Consider the following 23,006-nt stretch of genomic DNA (forward strand, 5'->3'; position numbering starts at 1 on the left):
TCTGCATTCAAATCAATCTTCTAAAATGAATGACCTCACACTTTTCCAGATTGAACTCCATCTGCTACTTCTCAGCGTCTTGTCAATGTCCCGTTGCAACCTACAACAGCCCCCCACACTATCCACCACTCCACCAACCTTTGTGTCATTGGGAAACTTACTGACTAACTCTTCCACTCACACATCCAACTTATTCATAAAATCACAAAGAGCAGAGGTCCTGTAACCACTCCCTGCAGAAAACCACTGGGCACTGAGCTCCAGGACTAATAGTTTCTATCTATCATCGCCCTCTGTCTTCTGTGGGCCAGTAATACCGTATCCAGAAAGACAGGTTTCCCTGTATCCCATGCCTTCATACTTTCTGAATGAGCCATAAAGGCGTTTCGTCACATTCTCAAAAGATTCAATAAGTATTGTCAGGCATGACCTGCCCCTTACAAAACCATGCTGACTATCTCTGATCAAACCATGGTTTCCCAAGGAATAATAATAAATCCTGTTTCTCAGAGTCCTCTCCAATAATCTGCACACCACAGACATAAGACGGACAGATGTGCAATTCCCAGGATTATCCCTATTCCCTTTTCTGAGCAAGGGAATAATATTTTCCTGCCTCCAATCATCTGGTCCGACTCCAGTGGACAGTGAGGGTGCAAATGTCATCACCCAGGTGCGCAGCAATCCATTCCCTCGCTTTGTATAGTAACTTTGGACACATCCATCCATTACAAAGTTCTCAGCACATCCTCCTTCTTAACATCCACCTGTTCATGTACATCAGCCTGTTTCACGCTGTCCTCACAAACGACAAGGTCCCTCTCAGCAGTGAATACTGAGACATAGTATTCATTAAGGACCTCGCCTACCTCCTGTGACTCCAGGTACAAGTTCCTTCCACTATCCCTGACCAGCCCTATCCTCACTCTGGTCATGTTCTTGTTCCTCCCATAAGTGGAGAATACCTTACGGTTTTCCTTCATCCTTCCCAACAATTCTTTTTCACATCCTCTTCTAGTTGCCCTAAGTCCATTCCATGGTTCCTTCCTGGTACCTTCAGAGAATCCCTACAGTGTGGAAATTGGCCATTTGGCCCAACACTTCCATACCAACCTTCCAAACAGTAAATAACACAGCCCCATTCCCTACCCTATTACTCTCCATTTGCCCTGACTAATGTGCCACACCTACATATCCGTGAACACTATGGTTAATTTCGAATGGCTGAGTCACATAATCTGCACATCTTTGGGCTGTGGTGGGAAACCAGAGCACCTGGAGGAAAACCACGCAGACATGGGAAGAATGTGCAAACTCCCCACAGATGGTCGCCTTAGGCTGGAATCGAAATGGAGTACGTAGTGCTATGAGGTCGCAGTGCTAACTACAGAGACACCGTGCCACCCAATGTAACTCTCTTGAGCCCTGTCTGATCCTTGCTTCCTCAACCTTAAGTAAACTTCCTCCTTCCTCTTGACTATGTGGACAATGTTGACTACTCTGCTTCATCTATCTTTGGCAACCTCCTTGAAGAGTCAATCCCGATTGTGAAACATGGTTTTCCACTCACAAAGCCATGCTGACCATCTCGAATCAGCCATTGCCTTTTTAAATGTAAGGAGCTCCTTTCTCTCAGAATCTCCTCCAACAACTTCCCCATCACTGGGCTCACAGGGCTGTAATTTCCTGGCTTTTTCCTGCAATCCTTTAGTGATGGAACAGCATTAGCCGCTGTCCAGTCTTCCAGTGCCTCACTGTGTCTGTTGATAATATCAGTATCTCTGTTAGAGACACTGAAATGTCTTCCCTAGCTTCCATTAATATTCTAGGATCGACCCAATGAACTACTGAGGATTGATCTACCTTTATTTGTTTTAAGATTCCAGCACTTTTTCTTCTCTCGTGAGGATTCCTTCCAAGACATCACTATTTATTTCCCCAAGTATCCGAGCTTCCGTGTCTTTCACCACAGTAAATACTGACAAGATTATTTTGTCTAATATCTCACCCATCTCCTCTGGTTCCACACATGGATGACCTTATTGATCTTTAAGGGGACCTATTCTCGAACAAGTTACTCTTTAGCTCTTATTGAAACTTGCGTAAAGGCTTCTGATAATTGAAATACACCATATTCCCCGTACCACCACACCCTCCTACACCATTACAATTTTGCCACTTATAGTCACACCAACAAATTAAATTCAACAGGCTTATAAACAAATTCTCTTTTAATCAATTGGCGTTCTAAGTTGCCAGTTATTGTGTATTGACATAGCCTTTCTAACAATTTCCGTATGCTCCCGACTTACTGTTAGGCTAACAATATTTGTTTTCAGACTGACAGCAGAAAGGGTTGAGGGAGATCTGGCTTATCAATCTGAAAAAGGTAGCTTACAGGGTCAGCAGGTAATAGAGAAGGCAAATAAAATGCTGACATTTATTACAGAGGGAATGGAGTCTAAAAATAGACAGGTCTAGCTAAAACTATGCAAGGTACAAGTCAGACTACACCTCGAATATTATGAGCAGCGTGAGTGCCCGAAGGAAAAATATTGTCACATTGGAGGCAGTCCAGAGAAGGTTCACTCGGCTGATCCTGGGAATGCAGGGATTTTCTAATGAGAAGAGGTGGAGGACGTGGAGGTTGAATCCATTGAATTTTAGATAATGAGAGAGAAATGGAATGAAACATCCAAGATTCTGAGAGGCTGTGTTCGGGCAGATGCTGGGAAGTTAGTAAATACAACAGTAGAGCATAGCAACAGGCCCTTCGGCCCACCACGTCTATGCTGTCCAAGATACTATTCTAAATCATACCATTTGCCTGCACATGGTCCATATCCCTCTGTTCTCTGCCTGTTCATGTTTCTGTCTAAATCCCACTTCAAAACTTTTCTCACATTTCTGCTTCTACGACCTCAGTCAGTAACATCCACTCCACGTAAAAAAAAACTTGCCTCACACATCTCGTTTAAACTTCCTCTTTCTCACCGTAAACCTCTGTGCTCCAGTATTTGAAACGTACACATTGGAAAAGAGATTCTGACTATCTACATTATTTATCCCTTTTGCAAATGTTATATTCCTGTACGTGGCCCCCTTCAGCCTCTGATACTCCCACAAAACAATCCAACTTTGTTTAATTTCCACTTACATCTAACACACCCTTAAAAACCCTAACACAGGCAACATGATGATAAACCCGTTTTGCACCCCCTCCAAACCCTCCCCATCCTCCCTATTGTGTGGAGATGAGACCTGCACACAGTACTCCAGATGTGGCCAAACAAACGTTTTATAGAATCACAGCATCAGATGCAAACCACTATCCCCAACATTGTGACTGATGAAGGCTAGTACTCCATTTGCTTTCTTTCCCATCTGAAACACTTCTGTTGCCATTTTCTGGGAGTTACTGACTTGCACCAAGATCCTTCTGTATATCAATATCCCTCAGTATGCTAACGTTCTTATTGAATTTGACATCATCTCACACTTGTCCAGATTAAACTCAATTTGCCATTTCTGTCTATCTCTCCAACTGTTCTGTAACCTCCTGCAGATGTTAATGAATCAGCGAAACAAGGGTTTTGTGGAAAAGGCAGGAAAGTAGAGTTGAACAGTATCAGATCAGCCATGATCTGATTGAAGGACAGAGCATACTCAATGTGCCAAATGGCCTCATTCCCCTCCTACATCTCATGGTCTGAGCACAAACTCAATATATCCTGCATAATATTATTGGTCTCTGCTTACAAAACTCCTTTATAATGGGTTACTGGATTTTTATTAGTACACAGCATTTGATCTACAAATATGATATGATGTTATAGAAACCATCTCACATCCAATCCAGGATTCTATCCATCACAGCACTAATCGTCAGTGCTGTATCGGTCGGCATGGAGACCACTGTCACACACAGTTCCTGTACTGCCCTTGCCCTAAGTACATTCAGTGTCCTGACTGTAACCATATTGACATTCCAATTACTGTCTGGTGCCTACAAATGAATTCCTGCTCACGGTTGCTGCTGTTTGCTTATTCTCAGCTCCACGTTTGATATTCAGATCCACATGACTGTCTCATTAATACATTTACCTCATCCTTCCTTCACAAGTTGTTGGCTTTATGCCTAGTCTGCCTATTGGGTCTAGATTGGGTTGGGATATCTGCTCAGCATGGATGGGTTGGATCGAAGGGTCGGTTTCCATGCTGCACATCTCTCAGACTCTATAACTCTATCGCAACAACCCTTTAGTATTCACTTCCCAGTCATTGTCATTCTGCAGCCAAATCTCCGAAATTACAGTTGCATCATATGTGTTCCCTGTCATTCCATCTGCCTCATGGCGAATACAGGGAATCATTCCTCAGTAGTGGGAGGTTGAACAGATGGGGAGAGGTTACAGAGATACGGAGGCTTACAGGGACTCGAGGATGTTAGAGTTAAAAAAAGTTAAATCAGGTCAAGAATGTCAGAGGGACAAAGGGGTTTGGGGATTGGAGGAATTTTCAGAGATAAGGGAGCTGGATTAGATTCTGGAGATCGGGATAGGGATGGATGTAGGGAGAGGCAGGCACTCAGAGGCACAGACGGGGAGTGTGTCCGGGAGAAGTATATTGTGTATACCAACAGACATATGGAAGATTGTAGTGACTGAAGAAGTTTACAGTTATAAGAAAGCTTCTCGGTTCTGAAGGTTACAGAGATCGGAAGGCAATGGAGAATGCCAGGGAGCTGGGATGGAGGCTGTTACACAGATGGGGAGGGTTGCACAAACTGAAAGAGTTTCCTATGGTGGGGAGGGGTATGGTGTCGGGAATGAGGGTGAAATTTAACAAGATAAAGATCAAAGAATTGGAGAAGGATAAGGAGATTACAATTTTTTCACAGCCAAGGAAGGGTGGTAGGAGCTGGAGAAAATTACATAGATAGGGACCGATGGAGAGGTTAAAGACAAATACATTGATATGGAGGGTGGTATTGGTGGGTGTTACAGGGATAGACAGGACTGTCAGGGTTTACCGGGATGAAGGAATTTATTATCTACTGCAGAAGTTGAGGGATTAGGGTGTTAGGGATTGGAGGACCTGAGAGAGACAAAGAGAATGGTGTGGACGAGAGGAGATTCCAGACAGAGGTAGGATTATCGGGACTGGAGGATATTACAGAGATCACGAACACAGCATGGGCCAGGATTGATGCCTGCGATCCGCTGTGCTGTCACATTGAGGACCAGTACAGCAGAGGTGAAAGCAGGACCCTCACAAGATGATGTGAATGAAGCCTAGAATGTTGCTGTTCCTTACCCAGCTCTGTATCTATGTCCTGTCTTCCACGTCTGAATATAGAAGTCTACTACCTCCACCCTGTGCTGTTTACTGTGACTGATCTTACCGGCTGTAGGATTTACTGAAGGTTCCAGATCTTCCTCTCCATCTCTCTCTGGCTGACAAACCAGCTTCAATGAGGTGATGGATGAGACAGGAGTTAGGAACATCCTGATTACCTGTATGAGACAAAAATAGACAGAATGGGAAATTGGACTGATGCAATGAGGATAACTCATGCAGAGTGGCACAGAGACCAGCAGAGATCTCGAAATTCCGAGTCTCCATCCCTTGCCTGTGCTGCTGCGTCTCTCTGTTGTGGACAATTCTGTTGACTCAGGATCTCAGACCATCTGTAAGAGGGAGAAATGCTGACAGAGGCAGCAAATAGACCGACACAGCAAGGGGTACCACATGTAGAGAGACTGAGTGATATCACATTATTAGACACTGCATTAACAGGGAATTGTTTGAATTTGTAACAAAGGCACTGGGATAATTGTGAGGGGATTCATCCTTCCTACCTCATCATCTCTTTGGCAGTAGGTCACAGACGAGGCTGACTCTCTCCCACTCTGGGGCGGTGCGGCTCCTGAGTTGGCTGTTCAGACCGATGTTGCCTTTCACAGATTCTGTTACACTTGGGGCAGAAGGTGGCCATGGGAAGGGGGTGAGTGGGGCGTTGGTGTGGCAGCACGCTCCTTGTGCTGTTTTCTCCTGGATTACTATTTTTCCCCACAGCAAGTCTCGATGTGCTCAACACCTTCCCAGTGCTCCTTCCCCACTTTGGACGGTCTTGGCCCAGGACCTAACGGATTTGATTAAGAGATGAAAAAAAACTATCAATTCTGAAGAAGCCAACATTAAGAAATGTGGACACATTTGTGAAAGAGATCACTAGGGAGACTCCGAGCAGGAGGAGTGCAGTAGGAAAAGGAAACGTCAGAGTTTAATCAGATGATCAGAACAGGGAGAATTGAAGGTGCTGGTGGTGGTGAGGGTGTTACAGAGAGGGGCAAAGGCCTGAAAAATGTTACAAAGCCACTACGAATTGCTGCAGCTAGAGCTGTTTGCAGAGGTAGGGATGGACATATGTATTTTCATTGATTCATGCATGGCCTGAGGATGTCACCGGATGGACGAGCATACATTACCCCACTGCTAATTGCCCAGAGGCAGCTCAGAGTCAGCCATATTGCTGTCGGACTGGAGTCACATGTGAGCCAGACCAGGCAAGAATGCCAGATGCCCCTCTCCAATGGACATTCGTGAACAAGTTGATTTTTTCCAGATAATCAACAATGCTTATACGGTGGCCTCACTAACATCCTGTACAGATACACCACGACATCCCAACTCCTACTCTCAATACTCTGCCCAATGAAGGGTAACCATCTCAAACGCCTGCTTCACCACCCTGTCTATCTGTGACGCTACTTTCAAAAAACTGTGTACCTGCATCCCTGCGTCACTGATTGACAACAGTACAGGGCCCGAACATTAACTGTACATGTCCAGCCTGGTCTGCTTTACCACAATAAAACATCTTGCATTTCTCCACCTGTTATTCCTAACCTCACTGGTCCAGCAGTACTGTTGATTCCATTGTACTCTTCGATAACCCTCTTCACTGTCCACATTATCACCAATTTCATTCTCACTCACAAACTTGCGAACCATGGCTCCTGTATTATCATCCAAACTGTTTATATAAATGATGCACAGCAGTGACCCAGCACCGAACCCCTGGGCACACTGTTGGTCACAGGCCTGCAGTTTGAGCAGTAACCCTCTATGAACTCTATGAACATGCTCTGTCTCCTACAGTCAATCCTGTTTTGTATCCAGTTGGTGAGAACTCTCTGGTTGTGTGATCTAAACTTACTATCCAGTCTGCCATGCAGACCCTTGTCAAAGGCCTTGATAAAGTTCATGTGGACATCGTGTCCTGCTCTGCTTTGATCTCTCACTTGTCTATCTCCACACTCACATTTGAGGCATGATTTCCCGTGCACAAATGCATGCTGACGATCATTAATCTGTCCTTACCTTTCCAAAGGCACGATGATCGTTTTCCTCAGAATCTCCTCCAACAACTTACCACCCCTGCCATCAGTCTCACTGGTCTGCAGTAGCTGTCGATGATGCAAATATCTCTGGGAGGGGCCCTGCAATTTCCACCCTCACTTCTCACAAGGCGCTGGGATACATCTGACCATGTCCCAAGGTTTTATCTAACCTTTATCATTTTAAGACATCCAGTACCTCCTGTTCTCCAATGTGAACTTTTTTCAAGACATCACAATGTATTTTACTAACTTCCCGAGCTTCCATGTCTTTCTCCGTAGTAAATCTGAACACAAAATATTCGTTCAGTATCTCACCCATCAGCAGTGATTCCACACAGACAGCGTCATTGACCATTCAGGGGCCCTATTCTCTCACGAACTAATTTTTAGCCCCGGTTGAAACTTGTCAAAATGCTTCTGAAACTTCAAATATCCCTCTGACGCAACTAGCCTCCCCCACCCTTATCTATTCAGCCATTTAAGGTCACACCAAAATATAGAATCCAACAGATTTAAAAATATTCCCCTTTTATAAAATCATACATCTCCCATTGTTTCTAAGGATCTAGTTATCATTTATTGTCATATCCTTTATAACACATTCCAGCACGTTCCCGACTTACTGTCAGGCTAACACCGTTTGGTTTCAGACTGACTGCACAAAGGGCTTTGGGAATCCTTGTGAATCAATCTGAAACAGGTAGCTTACAGGATCAGCAGGTCATAGAGAAGGCAAATCAAATTTTGCCATTTATTACAAAGGGAATGGAGTCTAAAAATAGGGAGGTCTTGCTAAAACGATACAAGGTACAAGTCAGACCAAACCTCGATTATAATGAACAGTATGTGTGCCCTAAGGAAAGACATTCTTGTATTGGAGGCAGGCCAGGGAAGGTTCACTCAGCTGATCCTGGAGTTGGCAGGATTTTCCAATGAGAAGAGGTGGAGTAGATTGCCCTTGAACCTATTGGGGTTTTGAAGAATAGGAGAGAATTTGAATGAAACATCAAGGATTCGGAGAGGTTTTGACAGGTTAGATGTCGTTAAGTTAAAAAATCGAACAGTACAGCAGAGTAATAGGCCCTTCGGCCCACCATGGCTGTGCTGACCATGATGCTATTCTAAACTAATCCCATCTGCCTGCACATGGATGATATCCTTCTATTCTCTGTCTGTTCGTGTTTCTGTCTAAATGCCCTTCAAATGTTTGCTCTCGTTGCCACCTCTCCCACCTCCTGAGCAGCTTCCACTCTCTCGGTGAAGACAACTGGCCTCATTCATCTCACCTAAAACTTCTCACTGTCACCTTAAACCGATTCACCCGAGTATTTGATATTTCTTCATTGGAAGGAGGATTCCAACTATCCACGCCTCTCCTAATGCTACATACCTATACCAGGTCACCCCTCAGTCTCCGATACTCTCGCAAAACAATCCAATTGCGTCCAACCTCCTTACAGTAAACACATTCTCATCCAGGCAACATTCTGCCAAACCTCTGTTGCAACCTCCCCAAAACCTCCACATCCTTCCTGTGGTGTGTGGATGAGAAAGACACGCAACCTTCCAAACATGGCCGACTGAAGTTCCATTCAGTCACAACATGACATGCAAACGTCTGTACTCAATACTGTGACCAATGAAGGTAAGCATACCATACTATCCCTCGACCAACACATCCTGTTGTTTTGTTATTTTTTGGGAGCTATGGATTTGCTTCCAATGTCTCTCTGTTTATCAATGTTTCCAATTAGTCAATTAATGTACTTCTCTCTTCCATTTGACTTCATAAATGAAACACTTCACACCCGTCCCGATGAAATTCAATTTGCCACATCTCTGCCCAGCGTTCCAGCTGATCTGCATACTGCTGCAACCTTTAACACTCTTCCTCACTATCCACAATTTCCCTAACTATCCCTAATCATTACATGCCTTTCCAAATGTCGTCTGCAAAATTACCACTCAAACTGCTGACCTTTTCATCTGAATCACAGATATAAATTTCACACAGACATCGCAGCACTGATCCTTGTGAAACACCATTGACCATTCAATCAGAAATTGAACACTCCACATACCTCTGTCTACTATCACCAAGAAAATATTGCACCCACCTTAACAACGAGCATGGATTGTGATTTGATCTTCCAGATCCCCTTTGCAATTTGGAAGCTATCCATTCAAAATGACTCTATGTTTTGATTCCGAGATTAAATTGGCTGTCTCACTAATGCACTGACTGCGTCCTTTCTTCACAACAAAACGGGCCCTTGTTTGGTTTTTGCTGATCCTGCCTAAATCCCAACAACCCCTCAATAATCACATTGCTGTCATGATCATTGTGCAGCCACACCTCCACAATAACAGTTCGATCATATCTGTTCCCTTCAGTTCATGCTGTCATTCCATTTGCCTTGTTGCAAATGCATGGCGCGTGTCACCGAGAGAGGGCCTTTGAGGGATGGTTAGAGATCACAGAGTGGGAGAGATGTTTGGGGGCGCAACAATGTTGCAGGGTTAAACATATTTACAGTTGCTACAGAATGTCCGCAGGAGAAAACATTTTATTGTTTTGAGAAAATTAGAGAGATAAAGCGTCTTTGATTAGATTCCAGAGATAGGGATGTGTGTAGGGTTGTGGATCGTTACATGGACGATGTTGATCAGGGCATAGAAACATTCACAGGATTCCAGGATGTCGTACATTTAACAATAGTTGTGGGATCTGGAGAATACCACAGTGAAACGGAGGATGGTATGGACTGGAGAATATTAAAGGGAAAGGGTGGGTAGTATGGACTGGAGAATGTTGCAAGCACATTTAAGATGATATAAGCTGGAGACTGCTGCAGCAATAGAGAGGGGTATATGGACTGGAGGATGTTGCACGGACAGGGATGAAGTTGTAGACTGGATACAGTTAGAAGGAGAGATGAATTTATGCACTCGAAGTGGTGTGCATGCTGCAAGATACGACAGGGATAGGGAAGCTTGTAGAGACTGGAGGAGAGAGTGATAGAGAGTCTTATGAGAGACCAGATTCACTTATGAGCATAGGATGTGCTACAGTGAGCAGAGCCTTTTGCAGATATAAATGAGGATACAATGGCCACAAAGCAGGCACACCTATTAATAGGTATATAGGAACTGAAGGAATTGAAGAGATTACACAGGCTAGGAGTGTTGTATGTAGTGGAGGAGATTAACCTGATAGGGAAGCTTTTAGAGACTCAACAATGTGAGGAAATAATGGGAGTTGCAATGGTGAGAGCAGGTTTCAACAATTCGGAGGATATAGACCTGAAGGAGCTTTGACAGATAGCGATGGTACAGTAAAGGGAATTGTAGTGGCTTCCCTTTCATAAGTAATCCATAAGCACTTACAATATCCTGTTTGACATGTGCATTATCTCTCGACAATTCATCAGACAGCGCTGCAAATATTTCACTGGCTCCGCCTCCCAGCTTAGACCGAACTAGCATTACCCAGAAGACCTCGGGCCACTCTACTGTCGATGCAATTATTCAAATGAAATCCAGAGTTCCTTGACAGTAGAGTCACAGGTAGTTAGGATAGCGAAGAAGGCGCTTGGTATGCATTCCTTTATTGGTCAGAGTATTGTGTACAGGAGTTGGGAGGTCATGTTGCGGCTGTACAAGACAGTGGTGAGGCCACTTTTGGAATGCTGCATGCAACTCTGTTCTATCGAAAGGATGTTGTGAAACTTGAAAGGGTCCAGAAAGATTTACAACAACGTTGCCAGGGATGAGCTATAGGGAGAGATTGAACAGGTGTTGGTTGTTTTGCCTGGAGAGTCGGAGGCTGAGGGTGCCCTTATAGAGGTTTATAAAATCAAGAGGGGCATGGATAGGGTATATAGACAAAGTCTTTCTCCTGGGGTGTGCGAGTCCAGAATTATAGGGCGAGGGTTAGGGTGAGAGTAGAAAGATATAAAAGATAAAAAGGGGCAACTTTTTCACGCAGAGGATAGTACATATATGGAATGAGCTGCCAGAGGAAGTGGTGGAGGCTAGTACAACTGCAACAGTTAAAAGGCATCTGGATGGGTATATGAATAGGAAGGGTTTAGAGGGAGATGGGCCGGGTGCTATCAGGTGGGACTACATTGGGTTGGGATATCTGATCTGCAGGATGGGACCATGAATGGGTTGGAACCTGGAGGATGTTATGATTTGAACCACAGGTAATGTTTGATTGGATCTTTCAGTCAATCTTACAGATGGTATAATTGCAACATTTAGGAAGCATTTGGATGGATATATGAATAGAAAGGGTTTGGAGGGAGATAGGCCAGGTACTGGCTGGTGGGACTAGATTGGTTGGAATATCCTCTCGGAATGGCTAGGTTGGAATGAAGGGTCTGTTTCTATGCTGTACATTTCTATGACTGTAAGATCGGCTGAATGGTCCAATCAAAAATTACCTGTGGTTCAAATCATAATATCCTCCAGGTTCCAGAAGCCACCCCCTGTCCCATCCTGCAGGTTCAATGAATCCCGGTACCTCTAACCTTCCGCAATTCCCATGTCCCTTCCGACATTTGTACCATCCTCCAGGTTCTGCAGCCCTTCATACCTCGTAACATGGCCCAGACTCTCCAACTCCTCCTTCCTCTGCAATGTTCCCCAGAAGAGCACTGGAGGATGGTGGGAGTTACAGAGAAATGGAGGGACATCAGGACGGGAGGATTTTGCAGACGTTAGGAATATCGGGACTTGAGGAGGTTTCACAGTTTATGAGTGTTGTAGGGACTGGAGGAACTTACAAAGATAGGGATAGTTTTAGATTGGAGGATTCTGCAGAAAACCTTTACATGGTGAAAGGCAGGATTCTCAGCAGCGTGCAGGAACAAAGGGATCCTGTGTCCCTCAGGTTCCCACCCAAGTTGACAGGCTGTGAAGAAGGCTGATGGTGTGTTGGCTTTCATTAGCAGGGGGATTGAATTTAAGAGATGTGAGATTTTGCTGCAGCTCTACAGAACCCCAGTTAGACCACACTTCGAATATTGTGAACAGTTCTGTTCGCTTCATTATAGGGAGGACATGGAACCTTTAAAGACAGTGCAGAAGAGATTTAGCAGGATGCTGCCTGGACTGGAGGGCATGCCCATAGAAGGTCGGTTGTGGAAGCTAGGGCTTTTCTGATCACAGTGATGGAGGAAGAATGGTGACTTGATAGAGGTGGACAAGGGAATGAGAGGCATAGATCGAGTGGATAACCAGAGACTACTTCCCATGGCGAAATGGCTATCACAAGGGGAAATAAGTTTAAGGTAATTGGCGGAAGGTTTAGCTTAGATTTCAGAGGGATATGGGCCAGGTGCTGGCAGGTAGGACTAGATTGGGTTGGGATATCCTGTCGGCATGGAAGGGACTGGTACGTTATTGACACAGAGTGTGGTGGGTGCGTGGAATGGACTGCCAGCCGTGGTAGTAGATTCAGACACATTACGGACATCTAAGCAACTCTTGAATAGGCACATCAATGATAGTAAAATGTAAGGTATGTCGGTTCGTTTCATCTTCAGAGTAGGATAAAAGGTCAGCACAATATTGAGGGCGGAAGGGCTTGTACTGGAATGTGCTATTCCATGTTCTCAATAGCAAGGGTATGATGGCAGCAAGAGGTTTTGGGAAGCGGGAGAGGCGTTGCTAAAGTTATATGAGGTAACAGAGACAGCAATGGCCTGATCTGGAGCAGATGACCAGACTGGGAGAATTGTGGGGACTGAAGTTGCTTTCACAGGGAGGGAGGAGCATAGAGCCACAGGAGGTTACAGAAATGTGGAGAGCTGTCGGGCCGACAGGAGTTCATAGAGATGGGGAGGTTGGGAGGAATGGAGCAGTTTACAGGGATAAGGATGTTGGTAGGATGGGGTGTTTCAACACAGACAGGAATGTTTCAGGTGCATGGAGCTGAGTACAGAGATAAAGTGGGTTGTACAGATTGGAAAAACAAATAGACGTATGGAGGGTAGTCATGACTGAAGATGTTTATAGACACAGGAAGGCTTAGGTTCTGCAGGTTATTTAGATAAAGGGGGTGTCGAATCAGACAGATTCTCCAAGTGATAAAGACAGCAATTTTGATTGGAGACAGTTTCACAGATTAGGGAGCATTAGTAACCTCCTCCAGTTTGGTCAGAGTGGGAAGGGTTGTAGGGGAGGGTGATGTTTACACAAGGAAGAGCTGGAGAAGATTGTGGTAATGAGTAGATGGATGGAGACACTGGAGGAGCTAACATTGACAGGGTGGGTGCTGGCAATGAAAAGGTATCACATCGATAGTGGGTCTGGTAGGAACTGTATTGAAAGAGTCACAGACATTGGAATGACTTCTGCAGATTGGGAGTGTTACAGGGACTGAGAGGATTGTCGTGTCTCCACAGATTGATCGTGTCTTTAAGAATATGTAAATACGGAAATCTTAAACCCAATGTATGCAGTCTTCATTTCAAGACCAGAGCCTTATTATCCCTCATCAACCAAGGATCCCTCACCCTGCCAGCTTTTCCCTTTACCCCAATGGGGCATACTGGCCCTGGATTCTTGAGATCACACTTTGAAATGCCACCCATTGCCAGTTGTTCCTTTTTCTTCAAACAGACTCACCCAATCGATTAGAATCATAATGTGGAGGTGCCGGTGTCGGACTGGGGGTGTACTAAGTTAAAAATCACCCGACACTCGGTTCCAGTCCAACCGGTTTATTTGAAAGCACTAGCTTTCAGAACACTGCTTCTTCATCAGGTGGTTGTGGAGCACAATCCGAAGGTACAGAATTTATAGCAACAGGATGGCAGTGTCATGGAATATAATATCAAACAAATTTAGTTTAAGCCTTTCATCTGTTGCAGTGATCACCAGCGCTTCCAAAGTGAGTTGGATTATAACTGGGCATTGTGCAATTTTAAATTCACGGCTTTGACGCTGGCCAGATTCTGCAGAATGGCCCCAAACCTGGCCCTGTCCCAGTTTTCCTCTTCAATCTGTGGACCTGCTGATCTTTTTCCATAACTATGTTAAAACGAAGACAGTTGTGGGTACTGGACCCAAAATGCTCTCTGAATGACACTTCTGTCACTTGCCCGACCTCGTTTTCTGAGGGGAGGTCCAGTGTCGCACCTGCCTGAGTAGAGTAGGGCCCTCTGCATATTGATTTGGGAACCTTCCTTTGACACATTTGAAAAATTGACCTCTGTCCAGTTCTTTTTATATTCTAGGTGGCCCAGTCAATACAGGGAATATTAAAATCTCCAGCCTGCACTCCTCTATTATTCCTATAGTTATCTGCAATCTCTCAACATAGCTGCTACTCTGGTATCTGTTGGGTCGACAACAGTCTACAATACAGTCCCAACAAACTGACCCACCCCCCCCCTTCTTCTTTTAACTTCTAACCATGTGGAATTTTAAATGAATATATGTTTGAAAAATTGGAATTAACAATCCATAAATAAGTATTGATAAAAATCCAAACACTTGACCTTCAGAGAAAGACAACAGTTCACTCTCATATGGTCTGCACGACATACCCACAGCAAAGTGTTTGCCTCTCAATGACCCTGTGAAATGGGCGAGCCAGCTGCTTAGCTCAAGGGCAGCAAGGGATGGACAATAAATGCTAGTCAGCCAGAGAAACCCACATCACATTCCTGATTTTTTTAAAAATCCATTCAGATTGGTCCCAGCACAGTTCCAGTGGAACAATATCCTGGCCAATCACGTTGGTAGATTTATGGACAGGACTTTAAACTGACAGAGACGATGCAGGGACAGGTTTCAGGTAAAAGGAGCTCTCCAAATCCAAAGAGAAAAGGGGAAGCATCCGGGCAGCACGGGAAAGTGACTGAAGACAACAGAAAGGAACAGGATGGGACAAAGTTTAACTAAAACTGTAGATCAGCAAATCCATTTGTGACAGGAAATTGTGGGAACGAGTAAATTATGTTTTTGATTAATGGACAAAGTCTCTGCAACAAGGTAGATGGATTTGTGACACAGAGGTAAAAGGGATTTAGACACCAGAGAGATGTGGTTATAGGGCGAACAAAAGGTGGAACATAAATATTCAATGGTTCACAACCTTGTGCAAATTTAGTCAAAATGGACGACACTAACAATAATGGGTAAGAAAGGCATTACAGAGAAAGCATTTGGCATCAGATCATGAAGTAGAGTCAGTCTGAATGTAAATTCTGGCTACTACTTGCCAAGGACACAAGCAGAAGAACAGTTTTAGACCACCCACCGAACAGCATTTCATGGCTCGTCACTGCAATAAATGGGAATTCATTGGAATTTTTAATACAGGCATGGTGAACATTTAGTGAAACGTCAATATTCACAACGTCTGGGACAATCACACTGACAACAGTGATATTGGAAGAGGAGTTCAGAGAATTTTTCAGTGTTTCTTAGAATAGCACATTGTGCAACTGGCGAGGGACGTAACTGTCTCAGAGAGACTGTTGTGTGATAAAACTTAGTGAATGAGTAATGTCACCTGGAGATATCCTCTGGGAAATTGTGATAAAGTGCAGTTTAAAGAAATATAATGTTTTAAAGTGAAACACAGAAAAGACAAGCTGCAATTAGAAACAAAAACAGCCAATTACATGAGTTGGAGAGGAGAACTGACCAAGATAAACAGGCTAAACAGACTGAAATATGTGTCTGGAAATGAACAGTAGAAAACATTTGAAAGAACAGTGTAAAATACTCAACAAAAGGACATTCCACTGAAACAGACAAAAACTCAGCAAGAAATCCCCACCGGTCACTCACTCAGGACAAAATGGATCATAACAGATTATGAGGCTGAGAAGATCACCACAAAGTACTTAAAACCCTGAAGTGACAGAGAGTTTTAGAGTAAGTTTTAAAGGGATTGCAATGGGTCTGCTAGCAGGAGGAGAGCAATGGGAAGGGGAATCGTTGTCAAGGTTTATTGACACGATACGAACATGGAGAGGTGAAGGTGCTGCAGGTGGTGAGAGTGTTACAGAGAGTGGTCAGGGTCTGAACGGTGTTCCAAAGCCAGTACGGATTGCTGCAGCTGGAGGGGTTTGCAGAGGTAGGGAGGGATATATATATTTTTATTTATTCATTCATGGGATGTGGGTGTCACTGCCTGGAACACCACTTTTAGGGAGGTATGGTGGCACAGTGGTTAGCACTGCTGCCTCACAGCGCCAGAGACCTGGTTTCAATTCCCGACTCAGGCGACTGACTGTGTGGAGTTTGAACATTCTCCCCGTGTCTGCGTGGGTTTCCTCGGGTTTCCTCTCACAGTCCAAAAATGTGCAGGTTAGGTGAATTGGTCATGCTAAATTGCCCATAGTGTTAGGTAAAGGGGTAAATGTTGGGGAATGGATGGGTTGCGCTTCGGCGGACCGGTGCAGACTTGTTGGGCCGAAGGACCTGTTTCCACACTGTAGGTAATCTAATCTTTGACCCCATACTAATTACCCAGAGATTGTTGGGGCCCTGGTGGATAAATATAATACTTTGCTGACCACAGGTGAAGGGCTGAATGACTGGAGAATCAATAATGTGGTTCCTTTGTTCAAGAAGAGCAGCAGGGGTAGGCCAGGTAATTACAGAGCAGATAGTCTGACAGCAGGGGGAGGGAAATTTTTGGAAACAATTCTGAGGATGATTTGACACTTGCAAAGGTAAGGATCAACTTGGTTTAGTCATCATGGATTTGGCAGAGGCAGATACTGTCTGAGGAATTCAGTTCAGTTTTTTTTTTGAGATGGTGCTTAAGTATATTGATGAGGCCTCTGCAGATGATGTGGTTTACATGGACTTGACTAAGTCCTTAAACATGATCCAACGTGGAAGGCTGGTCCAAAAGGACTGGGTTCCAAGGCAAGTTGGTAAATTGGATGCAAAATTGGTGAATAGAATACTTTCACCAGCGGGTGTACCACAGAGATCTGTGCAGGAACCATTGAACATTAATAACTCGGATGTGAAAGCAGAAGGTATCATTAGTCTGTTTGCAGATGACATGAAAGGTGAGGGCGTTGTTCACAGTGAGGAGGATGGTCTCCGTCTGCAGTCCGATGTCGATCGGATGATAATCTAAGCAGAGTTCAGTTCTGATTCAAGTGTTGTAATACTCTGTGGGAGGTACGATAAGCGAAGAACAGACATAATGAACGGTAGGTACATGCGGACTACTGAGGAATACAGGGAACTTGATGGACAATTCCATAGATCCCTGAAGGTGTCAGCACAGGGAGAAAGGGTGGGAAAGTCACTTCAACTGGGAGCGGGAGAGGGACCCATATCCTGGTGGGGTGAATTGCTAGTGCTGCTTGAGAGGATATAACCTAGTCTGGCAGTTTGTTGGACCTTAAACAGTCGTAAGGCCAGTAAGAAGATTGAGGCTGGTACACGAGTTAAAGACAGCAATTTCAGCAGACAAGGCAGGCAAGAACATAGCAGGGAATGGGGGAAAACTGATGATTAAACTGCATTTATTTCAATGCAAGGGGCCTGACAGCTAAGGAAGATTTACTCAAGGCCTGGATTGGAACATGGGACTGGGATATTATCGTTATTACAGAAACACAGCTGAGGGAGGGGCAGGACTGACCGTTCATTGTTTCAAGGTAGAGATGCTACAGGAAGTGGAGACAAGAGAGGACGAGTGGTGTTGGGTTTTGAATGCATGAGTCATCACAGCAGTACTTGGAGAGGATATTCCTGTGGGATCACCCAGTGAAGCTATGATAGTGGAACAGAGAAATAAGAATGGGTCATCACTTTGATACGATCGGACTGCTGACCCCGAATAATCTGTGGCAGATGTCTGGACATCTTAAATATGAACCGTAATAATAGGGCTGTTATGGTTGGGGTTTTTAAACTTTCCAAACCTCGACTGGGAATGTCAGTGTTCAGTGTTTGCAAGGGAGGAATTTGGTAATTGTGTTCCAGAAAACTCCCACTCAATATGTAAATGGCCTGAAAAGATAATGGGGCAAAACCTGACCTCCACTTGGGAATTAAGGTAGGGAGAGGGACTAAGATTTGAATGGGAAAGCGTTTTGCCAAAGTGACCACAGTTCTAGTAGTTTGAAAATAGCTTTGGAAAAGGACAGGCCTGGTCCACAAGTGCAAGTTATAAAAGAGTGCATGTTATAGAAGAGGTGGTGCTGGAGGTTTTAAAATACAAATCTATGGCAAGTTCCAGAACCTGATTAAGTGTATCACAGGACACTGTGGGATGCGAGGGAAGATATTGTGGAGCCCCTAGCAAAGGTATGTGTACTAGTGACAGCCATGTGTGCTGGGCTGGCAGGATGGAGGTTGGCATCATGGACAGTGAAGGAGGTTTTCTGAGATTACAAACGGATCTTGATGAAGGGAGTGAATGGGCTGAAAAACTAGAGATGGAATTCAATCTGAATAAATACGAGGTAATGCATTTTGTAAAACAAACAAGGGGAGAGTTTATACAATTAATGTTCGGGCCTCAGTTAGTGTTTTAGAGCAGAGGGACCTCCGGGTTCAGGTACATAATTCTTGAAGTTTGCATCACAGGATGGATAAGGCAGTGCTTGGCATGACTGACTATTGCTCATTCCATTGAGTGGAGGATTTGAGACGTCATCTCTTGGCCAACCCCTCGAAGAATCAATCCAGTTTGTGAAACACTGTTTCCCACTCACACAGCCATGCTGACTACCTCTAATCAGCCCTTGCCTTTCCAAATATTTGTAGCTCCTTTCTCTCAGAATCTCCTCCAACAACTTCCCCAGCACTGGCTCACGGGACTGTAATTTCCTGGCTTTTCCCTGCAACCCTTAAGTGATGGAATAACATTCGCCACCTTCCAGTCTTCCGGTAACTCATTGTGTCAGTGGATAATATAAATATCTCTGTTAGGGACACCGCAACCTCTTCCCTAGCTTCCCACAATATTCTAGGATAGACATAATGAGCTACTGAGGATTGATCGACCTTTATTTGTTTCAGGACTCCAACACTTTCTCTTCTCTGTTGAGGATTCTTTCCAACACATCACTCTTTATTTCCCCAAGTTCCCGAGCTTCCATGTCTTTCTCCACAGTAACTTCTGACAACACTATCTTGTCCAATATCTCACCGACCTCCTGATAGTTAAGGTGCCCTACTCTCTACCACGTTACTCCTCGGCCCTTAGTGAAACTTTTGTAAAGGCTTCTGATAATTCAAATACACCGTATCCTCACTACAGCCACTCCTTCACCCAAATCTACTCTGCCATTTATACTCACACCAATAAAAATACAATCCAACAGGCTAAAATCCACATTGTCTTTTTATTAGATGTGTGTCTAAGGGTCCAGTTATTGTATATTGACATATCATTTCAAACATATTTCAGCTCCCGACCTACTGTAAGGCTGACACTATTTGGTTTCAGACTGGCAGCAGAAATGGTTATGGGAGTTCATGTTTCTTAGTCTGAAAAAGGTAGCTTACAGGTTCAACAGGTAATGGAGGCTTTGGAATTAAGGAGGGAATGATGTGGGGACTGTATTAGATTATGGACACAGAGAGTACAGTGGTGACCGAAGAACATTACGGAGATAGGGAGTGATGTGGGGACTGAAAGGGGCCAAAGAGATCTGCAGGACTGTTGGGCCCGAAGGAGTTTTCACAGATCAGGAGGATCATGGGAATTGAAGGAGGTTACTCTGAACGGGAGGGTAGTTGGGTCAGGATGAGATTATGGAGATAGGGAGGGTCGTGGGGCCTTTTGGAGGTTATGGAGTGAGGGAGGTTTGTGGGGAATGATGCAGGTTACAGAGATAGGAAGAGTCGTGGGGTCTGAAGGAGTTTATGGAGAGAGGGAGTGCTGTGGGGACTGAAGGAGGTTATCTAGATAGGTAGTTTATTGAGATGCACAGTGACTACTGGCATTTAGCGATGCAGCGGGCTGTAGTAACTGGGACAGGGCGGGCTGTCTGACAGTGATAGGGAGGGTTGTGGAAGATGGAACAGCTGACAGATACAGGGCGGGTTTTAGGAATGGGAGGACTTTACAGGGATTTTGAGGAATGCAGGGATGGGACGTGGTAACAATCACAGGGAAGATTTTGAGAACTTGATCTGAGATGGGTACAGCTGAGAACAGAAGTGAGCCAAACAGTCAGGACAGGCAGGGACAAGGTTGGACTAATAAATTAAACTGCATTTTTTTCAATGCAAGGGGCCTAACAGGGAAGGCAGATTAACTCAGGGCATGGTTAGGAACATGGGACTGGGATCGCATTGCAATTGCAGAAACATGGCTCAGGGATGGGCAGGACTGGCAGCCTAATGTTCCAGGATACAAATGCTACTGGGAGGATAGAAAGGGAAGCAAGAGACGAAGGGGGAGTGGTATTTTTGATAAGGGATAGCATTACAGCTGAGCTGAGGGAGGATATTCCCAGAAATACATCCAGGGAAGTTATTTGGGTGGAACTGAGAAATAAAAAGGAATGATCCCCTTATTAGGATTGTATTCCAGACCCTCCAACAGTCAAAGGGAAATTGACAAACAAACTTCTAAGGAGATCTCAGCTATCTGTAAGAATAATCGGGTAGGTATGGTAGGGGATTTTAACTTTCCAAACATCGACTGGGACTGCCATAGTATTAAACGTTTAGATGGAGAGGAATTTTTTAAGTGTGCAGAAGATAATTTTCTGATTCAGTATGTGGATATACCTACTAGAAAAGGTGCAAAACATTACCTACTCTTGGCAAATAATGCAGGGCAGGTGACTGAGGTGTCACTGGGGGAGCACTTTGGGGCCAGCGACCATAATTCTATTTGTTTTAAAATAGTGATGGAAAAGGATAGACAAGATCGAAAAGTTGATGTTGTTGAAAGGCCAATTTTGACGGTATTAAGCAAGAACTTTTGAAACCCGATTGGCGGCAGATGTTCGAAGGTAAAGGGATGGCTGGAGAATGGGAAGCCTTCAGAAATGAGATAACAAGAGTCCAGAGAAAGAATATTCCTGTCAGGGTGAAAGGGAAGGCTGGTAAGTATAGGGAATCCTGGATGACTAAAGAAATTGAGCGTTTGGTTCAGAAAAAGAAGGAAGCAAATGTCAGGTATAGACAGGATAGATCGAGTGAATCCTTAGAAGAGTATAAAGGAAGTAGGAGTATATTTAAGAGGGAAATCAGGAGGGCAAAACGCAGACATGAGATAGGTCTGACAAATAGAATTAAGGAGAATGTAAAGGGTTTCTTAAAAATATATTAAGGAAAAAATGGTAACTTGGGAGAGAATAGGGCCCCACAAAGATCAGCAAGGCGGTCTTTTTGTGGAGCCACAGAAAATGGGGGAGATACTAAATGAATATTTTGCATCAGTATTTACTGTGGGAAAGCATACCGAAGATATAGACCGTAGGGAAATAGATGGTGACATCTTGCAAAACGTCCAGATTATAGAGGAGGAAGTGCTGGATGTCTTGAAATGGTTAAAGGTGAACAAATCCCCAGGAACTGATCAGGTGTACCCGAGAACTCTGTGGGAAGCGAGAGAAGTGATTGCTGGGCCTCTTGCTGAGATATTTGTATCATCGATAGTCACAGGTGAGATGCCGGAAGACTGGAGGTTGGCAAAAGTGGTGCCACTATTTAAGAAGGGTGGTAAGGACAAGCCAGGGAACTATAGACCGGTGAGCCTGTACTCAGTGGTGGGCAAGTTGTTGGAGGGAATCCTGAGGGACAGGATGTACATGTATTTGGAAAGGCAAGGACTGATTAGGTGTAGTCAACATGGCCTTGTGTGTGGGAAATCATGTCTCATAAACTTGATTGAGTTTTTTGAAGAAGTAACAAAGAAGATTGAGGAGGGCAGAGTGATAGATGTGATCTGTATGGACGTCAGTGAGGCATTCAACAAGGTTCCCCATGGGAGACTGATTAGCAAGGTTAGAACTCATGGAATACAGGGAGAACTAGCCATTTGGATACAGAACTGGCTCAAAAGGTAAAAGACAGAGGGTGGAGGAGGAGGGTTGTTTTTCAGACTGGAGGCCTGTGACCAGTGGAATGCCACAAGGATCGGTGCTTGTCCCTCTACTTTTTGTCGTTTACATAAATAATTTGGATATAAGCAGAAGAGGTACAGTTAGTAAGTTTGCAGATGACACCAAAATTGGAGGAGGTGGAGTGGACAGTGAAGAGGGTGACCTCAGATTACAACAGGATCTGAACCAGCTGAGCCAATGGGCTGAGAGCTCGCAGATGGAGTTAAGTTCAGATGAATGCGAGGTGCTGCATTTTGGGAAAGCAAATCTTAGCAGGACTTATACACTAAATGGTAAGGTCCTAGGGTGTGGCTGAACAAAGAGACTTGGAGTGTGGGTTCATAGTTCCTTGAATGAGGAGTCGCAGGTAGTCAGGATAGTGAAGGCGGCATTTGGTATGCTTTCCTTTATTGGTCAGAGTATTGAGTACAGGAGTTGGGAGGTCATGTTGCGCTGTACAGGACATTGATTCGGCCACTGTTGGAATATTACGTCCAATTTTGGTAGACTTCCTATCGGAAAGGTTTGTAAAACTTGA

This window comes from Chiloscyllium punctatum, chromosome 28, assembly GCF_047496795.1.
Source record: "Chiloscyllium punctatum isolate Juve2018m chromosome 28, sChiPun1.3, whole genome shotgun sequence".
Classification (NCBI taxonomy): domain Eukaryota; kingdom Metazoa; phylum Chordata; class Chondrichthyes; order Orectolobiformes; family Hemiscylliidae; genus Chiloscyllium; species Chiloscyllium punctatum.